This window comes from Leucoraja erinacea, chromosome 14 (assembly GCF_028641065.1).
Source record: "Leucoraja erinacea ecotype New England chromosome 14, Leri_hhj_1, whole genome shotgun sequence".
Lineage (NCBI taxonomy): Eukaryota > Metazoa > Chordata > Chondrichthyes > Rajiformes > Rajidae > Leucoraja > Leucoraja erinaceus.
In genome coordinates, this window is record NC_073390.1 from 54,540,831 (window position 1) to 54,548,638 (window position 7,808).

The 7,808-nt window shown below is 39.2% G+C and overlaps 1 protein-coding gene across 1 annotated transcript in view; it reads left to right on the forward strand.

Annotated features, from left to right (window-relative positions):
* The window catches only part of cab39 (calcium binding protein 39), a 72,970-nt gene extending 70,284 nt beyond the window's left edge, over positions 1-2,686 (forward strand). The window contains exon 9 of the mRNA XM_055646434.1: positions 1-2,686. This exon is cut by the window's left edge and continues 344 nt beyond it. The gene's annotated coding sequence lies outside the window, so the exon portion shown is untranslated.
* The last annotated feature ends 5,122 nt before the right edge of the window (positions 2,687-7,808 follow it).

Below are 7,808 nucleotides of genomic sequence, written 5' to 3' on the forward strand. Positions count from 1 at the left end.
TTCCTGCGCATTAGAGCACAACACAGACTTTCTCTGGAGTTTATTTGTCATTGAAACAAATACAAACACACTGTCTTATGGTTAAACATTGGTGTGAAGGGGTTCTTAGTATATGTAAAGAGATAGAAAATTAGAATGGTTGATAAAAAGTAACCAACAGTAAAACCAAGGTTGCGTGCCAGGTTTTTAATCTACTTAGCAACTGAGATATAAACTGGTAATGGATTTGATTGGTACTAACTGTTAAGGACCCTCACCACAGTCATAAGGGGTTAAAGTGTTGAATCTCCATGCTGTTGATTTTTCTTTTTGACCTTGGTGAATTACTTGTGATTTAATTTAGTTGGGAATATTTTTCTATGATCTGTTTTCTGAAGTATTTTAATAGCATTTGCTCACAATATAATTTAAAGTAGGCTCAACCCAAATGTGAGGTGGGGAGAAAATTTAATGAATACCATACTTTCCAGAATGCAATGCTATGCTTAACAACCCTGGAGAAATCTGAATTACAATATTGTGGCATAGAGTTTCCCCTGATGTTTTTCTCGTTAAGTGTGCGCCATATGCAGCACTTCTGTGATACCAAGGAAACTTTATAGATGAAGAAATTGATATAGATAAAATGCTGCCGCCACCTCCCAACCTCTCTTTCTTGCTCCCCTTCCCCACCTTCCCCCACTACCATCACACCACAAACACACACATTCCTCCTACAGAATGTCGAGTGTTTGCCAGCAGGATTTCTTTGCATAGTTGTACACAATTCATAATCCCGGCAAAGAATTGTCGATCTGAGAAATGTCCCTCCCTCCCAACCCCAACCCAGGCCACTGTGGGATGTGATAGTCTCCCTGAGAGTATTCACCGACTTTTAAAGAGAACAAATTAGTGATAAGGGTTGTTCTTGCAGGGAGAATGATGTACATACACATTTCATTAGTTTATAGATTTTTGTAGGCCATTTGATTTTCAACAATTGACAGAATAGATGCATTCAAACCTATTTTAGCCATGCTAATTTTAATTAAAACTATTTTCTGTTTTGGAGTTAGCTATGAAACTCTGCACTTCATTGGAGGGATTTGCCAGTTCCTTGTACATAACTCTTAGGCCGCTCAGTTCTAAAAATAATTTTGTACAGTGGAGGAATGTTATTGTATTAGTCAAACTATTTACTTAATATTGAGTTTTGCATATGAATGCTGGTATGTAATTTGAATATTTCTGCTGATCCCATGAAATTGCTGATTTAATATTTGTAGTAGAACAGCACTCAAACACCAATTCCATACTTAAGCTATTTGTTAAAGAGCTGCCATGATCAGGATAGGCTAACATTAACTGGATGCAACCACCATTCATCTCTCACCTTGCCAAAAAAAAAAACTGGATTTATCTTCACAAACAGTGAACCCCCATCACATTCAGTTACTATATTTGAGACCTTAAAATTGGCTAAATAATCCTGCAGAAAAGTTCTTTGCTTATGTGTCCTTAATGTAAGTTTACCTAACAAGCTTGTAATATCGAATGTTATCATACCAATTTTTAAACACTCAAACCTTGCCTTGAAATGTATGTTGGCTTTTAGATTCCAGGGCAACAGGTTTTTCACTTTTGTGAACTCGGATGATAGAAAATATCTGAAAGATGTTATGTAATTTAAAAAAAAAAACATCCTTGCTACAGTGTTTTCTTTTGGGATGTACTGAGATATAGTAAACGTCCCACAGCTAATCTACAGCCAATATACACTGAACACACTCTTATAAAAAAAAATAATAATAATAATTAAACATTGCAAAAACCACCATGAAAGTTTATTATTTTCCTCTTGTCAATTGCATATTAAACCGAAGAATCTTGTGCTACTGATTCTAGAAATAGTTACTGCAGAATTAGATTATTTAAAGATCCCTTTAATATTGGTATCTTTGACGCCTCAACTTCAGGATAGATGTAATGCAAGTTTTGTCAGCGTGGGAGGAGTTAATAATCTACCCCTTGTCTGCAACGGCAGTAATATTGCTTATATGTTACACCTGGATACTTAAGTCTGCTTTCTGTGTTTCTGTATACGGTTTAGCCACCTCCATTCACACATGCATAGAGTTTTTAAGGATATATGTACAGCCGCCACTGTATCTGGAAACGGCTTCTGTTTTAATAAGAATGTCTATAGCATTGTTTTTTTAGTTGATGGCGACATACAGTAACTCAATGGAAAGCATTTACTTTATTGGCTGTTCTGCAAGTATGCCATTGTACTAAAAATTGGAAGCCATGCATTACTGAGTAATAAATTGCTTTGCAATCCATAATCACAATTGGGTTGTATATGAAAGCATGAGTTCACTTTAGGAAGATGCCAAATATATGAACAACTTAAGATAGCATGAGTCTAGTTAAAATCTTCATAAGCTGATACAGGTTAGCCATATGTATATTCAAATGATGCTGCAATTATAAATAATATGAAACTGTTGCACTGGAATCTTCAAGTAATTGTGAAATATTGCCCTCCAAAGATATTTCTGCAGGATATGAGCACAATTTTTGAACAACTAGAACTGATTTACAAATAGTAAATCTTTCTACACATGTCCTGTCTCATTAGAAAACATAGTTTAACATCAGAACGTCTGGCCCCAAGGATACAAATAAATTTTGATTAAACATCCAATGTGTCAGTGTTTTGATTTTCAAGTTTAAACCAGAATTATATAGAGGAAAATGCAATTGAGTCATTTTGAATGTTGTCAACAGTAATGTGTATCTAATATTTGCACTTTTCTCTTTTGAATCTCTTGCAAGTAACCAGTTTCTTTAGGCTGATTTTTAAAATAGTCTCTCTCTATCATTAGATGCTTTGGCCCAATGTGATGCAGCAACTCTCCAGATGACCCAAAAGTGTTCCTATTCAGATGCCAGAGACTGGAATCTAACCAAACCCAAAGTGTGTGCGTTTTTTTGTTAAAGACCAACATAACTGTTTGTTCCCTTGAAATTGGATTGGAAAATGCAAAATGCATGATACCTAATCAGCAAACATATCGTTCTCAGCTCCTCACAGTCTGCAGCATTCAGCTAAAAATGCAAATGTCAAGAGAAGATTTATATTATTAAACTTTACCTGGATATAGTTTATGATTAATACTGGATAAGTATGCTGACAAAAAACCCAATGGCATTTAACAACACCCAGGTGTCATTTCTTGTAGAAGTACCAAAGAAAACTGCTTTGAATCATAGACCTTCATCTAAATCTTTCTTCATTAATCCTACAGCAACCATAAAGTGTAATATCACGGTAAGTTATCTCCAGATGGTCTGTACTTAATTGTAATCATTATACGACTGCAGGTTAGAGACCCTTTTGTATTTGAAGCAAATATTTCTAACTTGCTGTAATAGAATATTTTTGAGGACATTATAGTTAAAGAATTAGATAAATATTCAGAAATCTCACTCACTGGTCTTCAAAAGCATGATTGATTTAAAGGACACTGAATTCTCCAATTTTAGGTAACTATCCTACAACCCCCATCTCCCTCCATTCACTGCACCCGAACTGCATATACTCCCTTTTGTCCCGCTATCCTGCCCCACCCACCCCTCCCCCTGTCCCCGTCCATCTCTATCCTTTCCTCTGGCCGTGCACTCCACACCTCTTCTGTCCTTGCAACCTTTTATCTCCTTTTCCTCTTTGGTCCTTGTCCACCTATCTGCCACGCAAACCTCCCTCGCCAGCATCAACCTATCACTTGGCCGGTCTTGTCCCACCCCCCCACTTCTCTTCCAACTTTCTTCTCACGACAATCAGCCTGAAGAAGGGGCTGGCAAGAACAGTTGCATATCCATGCCTTCCAGAGATTCTGCCTGACCCACTGAGTTCCTCCAGCTCTGTAGGGTCCTGACCTTAAAACATCCCCTTTGCATGTTCACTTTGTCCCGTTTTTTGTAAACCAGCATCGGCAGTTCCTTGTGTCTATCATTGCGTCTGCATATTCTCCCTGGGTATGTACAAGTTCTTTCACATATTCTGAAATTAGTTGGGAGGTTACTGGAAATAAGTTGGTGGTAAGAGACTAAAGATACATTCTCCATCCAACAGATCGATGTCATTTGGCAATCTTTCCCAATACGTGCAATTCCACCAAAAGTTGGGCTATTTACATAGAAAATAGGGTGCAGGAGTAGGCCATTAGGCCCTTTGAGCCTGCACCGCCACTCAATATGATCATGGCTGATCATATTGAATTACAACGTAACTAATCAGACCTATTGCATTTTCATCCAAATTATTTAATGAAAATAAGAAAATAATCCTCCACACTTGTCTCTCCTCATCTTCAGCCATGGCAATTTCCTTGTAAATATCTTTCCTGCAACTGTACATAGCACAAGCGGTGTGATTCAATAGATTTAATGTTACCATTTAGTGGGCCAAGGATGTATTCCTCATGAGCTTATGCAGTATTTTTATTATTTGTTCAAGGGATGTGGGCTTCATAGGCTGAGCCAGCACTTTGAGTTGCACTGAAACCCTAACAGTTGAGAAGCTGGCGATGAACCACCCTCTTGAATTATGTAATTCAACATGGCAGCTGCCATCCTGAATCCTAGCATGTGGATAACTGACCTCCAACAAGAACAATCTCGTGCTTTTGTACAATATATAACTCCAAATGATGAAATGCTTTATTCTTTATGGCTATTATCTTCATTTGTCAGCACAATCTAACAATTGTCCATCAGGGAAATTAAACTCAGGGGGTTTAGCTATTTAGTTATATTAGAGAACCAAAGCTGTAAAATTGTCAGGAGTTGAGTGGTCCTTGCAAAATTCAAACTCAGCATCAAGGAACTAGCAAAAAAATAAGACACATAATCCTGGAGTAACTCGATGAGTCCGGCAGCATTCCTGGTGAACAAGAATAGATTATGTTTCTGGCCGGGACCCTTCTCAAGTCAGGGAACTAGTTATTTGTGAATGTTATCAGATGGCAATATTGATGACACGTTCACTGTTCAAGATTAGAATGAGGGGCCTTATTGCCAGAACAAACTTGTCTTTTTTATTTTAGTGGATGCAACATACCAGGGCATCTTTCCATATTGTTCAACGTGAGATGCAGCCAATTTTAAAGTGCATGTCATTACCACCACAGCCTTTGTCATCTAAAGCCTTTGTTGTATCCTGTGCTGGTGGCCACTGCTTTATATCAAACGAGCTGAAGTCTTAACTTCTGTGGGGATGAAGAACTCAGGCAGAAGGTGAGATGGATCATACACACTGTGGTTCTGGCTGAGGAGAATTAAAAGTGCTTTAGCTTTGTCTTTTGGGCTTGGGGCCCTGAGCCTTGCTTTTGACAATGGTGGCACTGGCACAGCTGGTAGAGCTGTTTCCTCACATGTTTGATCCTGACCTTGGGTGCTCTCTGTGTGGCGTTTGCACGTTCTTCGTGTGACCGCGTGGGCTGCTCTAGATACTCCAGTGTCCTCCCACATCCCAAAGATGTGTGGGTTTGTTGGTTAATTGGCCTCTGTAAATTGCCTCTTGTGTGCAGCTGGTGGATGAGAAACAGAGCTAGTGTGAACAAGTGATCGATGTTTTGTGCGGACCGAAGGTCCTGTTTCCATGTTGTATGTCTGAAAACTAAATATCCTTGGAGCCTCCTCATTCTGTTAGCTGGTGAAGTATCTTCCCCAATACTCACAGCTAGAGGGGGTAGGAGTGTAGAGATTTAGTCTGATAGATTCATAGTGGAATCATTTAACTGGTGCATGTTAATTTTTGCCATTTGTTTTTGCCTAGATTTTATTTGGCCTGTGTTACAGTTTGGCAACTATTCTGCAGAGCATTAATCTTTCTAGCCCTGGTTTCACAGTTACTGTAAAACGGGCGCTGACCCAAAGTGTCACTTATCTATTCCCTCCATAGATGCTGCCTGACACGCTGAGTTGCTCTCAGACGGTCCAGATTCTTGATCCAGCACCTTGTGTTTGAGCTCAGGATTCCAGCAACTGCAGTTCCTCGTATCTTCATTTCACTGTTTCTGATTGCTTTTATTTGAAAGATTAGCTTGGTTCCCATCTCAACAATGCACGAAAAAAACTACTTAGATCTGTGCCAGGGAGTGGCTTTAAAAATAAAAACATTTCTGGGAATTTCGTCAAACAATGGATATGGAGCCAAGGCGTTCCCAGTTTCCAATTCTCAGTACAGAGCCCATATATTTCCTTTTTTTCCCTTCAAAACTGGGAACGCCTTCATTAGTATAGAAAGTGTAGGGGAATATACTTAAAAAGAAGTGACACATAAGGTCCCACTATCTGTTCATTATATGGACTATCACTGGTGGATAATAGAGATGGGCGGCACTGTGGTGCAACAGTAGAATTGCTGCCTCATAGTGCCAGAGACCCGGGCTCGATCTTGATTAAAGGTGCTGTCTATAAGGAGTTGAGGAAGAAGGGTCTCGATCCGATGTGTTGCCTATTTCCTTCGCTCCATAGATGCTGCCTCACCCGCTGAGTTTCTCCAACATTTTTGTCTACCTTTGTCAGCAAGGAATATAATACCTCCACAGGCTTCTGTTTTATAAAAGACTGGTTAGGCCACGGATGGAATATTGTGTACAGTTTGGGTTGCCGTACTAAAATAAAGTCTTGATGGTTCTGGAGAGGGTACAGAGGAGATTCATCAGGATGAAGCTTTTTAGTTTTGAGTAGAGACTGGATAGGCCAGGTTTAATTTATTTGGTGTGGAAAAGTGTTGTGGCAGTCTCAAGGGAAGAATACAAACATATGAGGGTAGGTCTCTATAGTAGAGGCATCTAAAAGTAAAGGGCATAAACTTGTTTTAAAGACACTTTTAGGAAAAATTAACCATAAGATGGTTAAGATTTAGGGTAAAAGATTATGAACAAAAAAATAATAACTTTAGTACACCAACATTATTATATAGTTTTTTTTTTTAAGTGGTGACTTGCCGGGAGAGTGCACATTAAAAAATCATGAGAAGAAAGTGAAACTCCAGATTCTTCCCAGCTGTTATTAAGCAACTGAAACATCCTATCACCAACTAGAGTGCGGTATTTAAGAAGGAACTGCAGATGCTGGAAAATCGAAGGTAGACTAGAGTGTGGTCCTGAGCTACCATCTACCTCATTGGAGACCCTCAGACTATCTTTAATCGGACTTTACTATACTTTATCTTGCACTATACTTTATTCCCTTTTATTTGATTGTAATCGTATAGAGTCTTTTCGGTGACTGGATAGCACGCACCAAAAACGCTTTTCACTGTACCTTGGTACATGTGACAATAAACTAAAGGTCACGGTGTGGAAGACTACCGATTCAATGCTAATATATAGGTTTAGTAGTTAGTCATTGATGGCTAGCATCAACATGGTGGGCTGAACGGCCTTATTTTCAGTGATTCAATGATTTCCTTATGAGGTAGAATGTTGGGCGAGTCCAGAACCAGGGACCACAGTCTTAGAATAAAGGGGAGGTCATTTAAGACTGAGGTGAGAAAAAACTTTTTCACCCAGAGAGTTGTGAATTTGTGGAATTCCCTGCCACAGAGGGCAGTGGAAGCCAAATCACTGGATGGATTTAAGAGAGAGTTCGATAGAGCTCTAGGGGCTAGTGAAGTCAAGGGATATGGGGAGAAGGCAGGCACGGGTTATTGATAGGGGACGATCAGCCATGATCACAATGAATTGTGGTGCTGGCTCGAAGGGCCGAATGGCCTCCTCCTGCACCTATTTTCTATGTTTCTATCTAGAAGGGGA